Raw genomic sequence first — 4,071 nt, 5'->3', positions numbered from 1 at the left:
TAAAAATTGAAACGACAGTTGAATCAAGAATCGAAGCGTGTATCGAACAGTTGAGTCCAAAACATCATAGCTAGCCTAGCAACGCTATGAATAATGGACTAGGGGACTTGATGTCGTGCCCTAGTAAGCACGGAAGAGTCGCGCCCGGACGCAGTATGAAATAATGACGTGCCTCTACGAACACGGAAGGGCCACGCCCGACCACAACAGAAAACACTTCAAGGCGTAGCGTGCCCGGCCGACTGAACCTAGCACAATCTAGGGCTCGCCAGTGCCCCTTAGAGTAGGGTACTCCCCAAGAAAGTTTCGGACCCGCCTGGGCCGAATTTTATTCCAAGACAACCACAACGGTCACGCGACAAAGCAGATGCTCAGGTCACTACCGCCACAACCAATCGTTGGCCCTGATAGATTCAGGAGCCTGATCCATAAATCAACGTCCCTGATCCTGTCGGGTTTGACGCCTTTGTCCCGTACGGACTAGCAGGGGGTCCAATATAGAAGGCTACCCCAGAGGTCTTGAGAAGTAAGTTACTCTCTACCAGTTACACTACACTCAACCCTCAAGAATATCCACTGACTTGACCATCGGAGCGTTTTCCTGGGAGCTCTTCCCAGAGAACGGCTGACGGCCTCCTTTATCGTGACCCTGCAGATCCCTTCTGGCATAGAAGCAACCTCTCAGCGAAGACGGTCGGAGCTCTAAGTCACATCATATATATATATATATATATATATATATATATATATATATATATATATATATATATAAAGCGACTAACAAAATATAATCAAGAATGAAACTAGAAAGCTGAATGAACTTTTGTGCCATACCATGCCCTACCGATTCACACAATGACGTAATCTCGGGTTGTAACATTCATAAAAATTGCACCAATTTAAAACATTTTAATTCATTCAAAAGCCATTAAGCTATTATAACTTGATTTCAAAAGAGTTTAAACATCAGAGTATCCCCAGAACCAAATCACAAATCATGAACTATAAGGAGCGTTACGATCACGCCTTTGCCTTGCCACGATCTACTGAAGTACCTGAAACCAAAACACTACAACTATAAGCCCGAAAGCTTAGTGAGTTACCCCCAAAATACCAACCGCATATAACCATACTCTTAACATATCACAAAACAGAACAACCATGCATATCGAGTCTACAATGTGAATGGTCCGCCCGCAGTGGGACTTCAGTCCCCCTGTTCCACTCTCCTAGTCTAGCCATGTATATCGAGTCTACAATGCGATTGGTCCGCCCGCACCGGGCCTTCAATCCACCTGGTGCACTCTCTGAGTCTACAATATGATTGGTCCGCCCGCACCAGGCATTCACTCGGCCTGGTCCACTTTCCGAGCCTCGGCACGTCTGGACCACCCTCTTGGGGCCTTCAGCCTATCCGGACCGCTCGCTGGGCCTTCGGTCTATTCAGTCCGCTCTGGGTATGTTGGCCTACAGCACAAAGTAGGACCCGCCTCAACCCAGCCCAAGCCAAACAACCATGTGCATATAAAACAATTAATCACATAAAAATCCGCAACCAAACAAACATATCTATCAAATCATGCAGCATAGCAACATCCTAACCAGGATACCGACCTAACCGGTCACTAACATTACATTACCCTACATACCAGGATACCGACCTTAACCAGGTCACTAACATAACGTTACCCTACATACCAGGATACCGACCTTAACCAGGTCACTAACATAACAACATCCTAAAACCAGAATCCAGATCTAGCAACTCAACAGCATATCAAAAAAAATACCTGGATTCCCATCCGATAAAGGTCCGACCTTTGTGCCATAGACCCTGTTGATATAGTGAGGATAACTCACCTTGCAACTGCCGAACCGAACCACGAAAGCACTGACCCGAAGCACTCCTCCAAAATCCAACACCTCCAAGATGTGCCCAAACTACTGTAGATTCTGGATATATGCTACTTTCTTGATGCAAGCCGTTTTGATCTTCAAGTTTTTTCCACTAGAACGGCTTTCAAAGCTTCAATCTCCCTCCAATGGCCTTACACACACGAGCTAGGGTTTTCTATCTCTCAAGGGAAATAAGGATGCTGAGAGAAGGACATACAGTCCTTTAAATAGGGTGCAAACCCTAAGATTAGGGTTTTTCTCATTCGAGCACCAAATTGTTGAGTCCAGCTTCCAACTCGGCGAGTTGGTCACTTAATTCGTGACCCAAAACCCGCTCCGACTCGGTGAGTAAGCATACCTACTCGTCGAGTCTCTTCTTCAAAATTACACTTTAAACCCTTAAATCATACTTCTGAAATTTGGGATGTTACAACCCGGATGTGCTTCCAAACAACTGGTGCAATCTCAGTGCTCACTATCAATAACTGAAATACTTTCGATCATCCATTTACGCTACTGCTTTCCCTTCAGATGACCAACCCTCCTTCCCGAAGCTACATACCTTTCCCTTCCATTCTTCCAGGAAGTCTACTCAACAATCTTTACCACATCCATAAGTGCCATGGTGCTAAAAATCCACTCTACACTACCCATGTAGAGCAACTGCTATTCTCTAACTCACATATATTCCGAATCTGATCACATAACTAACAAGCCCATGCACAGCCTTTAGCTAACTCCATCATCATGATCAATACTTGGGGTCAGACCTTATCGATTGCTATTGCATGGTGACATACTCACTCATTCTGCGCATACAGGTCTACTAAAACATACAGAGTCTTCAGCATGACTGGACCTCCTTACCAGGCCTTCAGCCTATCTGGACCACCCTCAGAACCTTCAGCATGTATGGACTGCCCTTCTGGGCCTTCAGCCTGTCTGGACCATTCTTCGAGCCTTCGGCCTGACTGGTATGCCCACCGGCCTTCAGTCTATTCGGACCTCTAAAAAACTGTTGTACATCACCCTGAACCATTCTTCCCGGGAATCTCTCCCGTGCGGTCTGTTCTAGCCCTCTAAGGGTTCCGAACTCCAGATCCGCTCTATGAATTTTCACCCCGGCCTAATCCCAGGCCTCACGTTACCGTACCTGAAGTCACGGTCTGTTCCCTGCCCTATGTGTCTATCACCTACTCTAACCATACCACACTCTCGACTAATAACACTGTTGAATTCAAACAACTAACCAACCTTGGATGCTTGTTGTTTCATCTGAGAATTTTCTAATTCTTCCCACTTAGCGCACCAACTACTAACTACCGATGACAAAACTAACATGGCTCGATCGAACCCACTTCGTATCGACCCCTTCTCCATGAACTGATTCCCTCTAGAGTGAGCAACCTCCATAGAACAAGTCTTCTTCCGTCATTTCACATCCCGAACTCTAAGGAAGTTCGAATCTCAACTGAACACTTCTCGCATCGCAGCTGCTATTCCTAGCAGCGAGATCATATATCTTATTTTTCTATACATTAACCGACTACCACTCCTAACTACTAAGATCCTCAATCATACTATGAATAATGCGGGGAAAGGAAGATAGGTTTACAATACCACACAAATAACAAGATAACAAAATGGAAACATACCCGCAGCTGTATCTGGCTCCACCCTGGCCTCCTCTGCTATAAGCTGGAAAACGTGTCCCTGAGCCCTCGGAGGCTCCGCTCCACCCTGACCCACGCCCAAAATCCTCAAACTGGCCAGTGCTGGAGCCTGCACCGTTCTTGCGACAAGCTGTGGACAGTTGGCCCTCAAGTGTCCAACCTGATGGTAGTGATAACAAATCCTCATATCATGAACTAGGGCTGATTGATAGAAATCCCTCGCATAATGTCCCTCTCTCCCGCACTTACGAAACGCACCACCGGATCTGCAAACTTCGGCATGAACCTTCCCACACTTCTCACAAGTGTGGCTGTTCTGACCTCTAATCCTAGAGTCAACGGTTTTGGATCGTTTCGGCGCTGGCTGCGACTGTACCGGGGCCTACCTCTACTCTCATAACTGAAAGTCAATCTCCAACTCACGCCGTCTGGCGGCCTCCTACAACTCCAACAAGGTATCACATCTTTGTGTGGACACAAATTGCCGGATATCCCTCTTGAG

The sequence above is a fragment of the Lactuca serriola genome, chromosome 4 (assembly GCF_051521515.1).
Source record: "Lactuca serriola cultivar US96UC23 chromosome 4, Lser_US96UC23_V15, whole genome shotgun sequence".
NCBI lineage: Eukaryota > Viridiplantae > Streptophyta > Magnoliopsida > Asterales > Asteraceae > Lactuca > Lactuca serriola.
The sequence above is the reverse complement of the archived record's forward strand: the minus strand, read 5'-3'. Positions refer to the sequence as shown.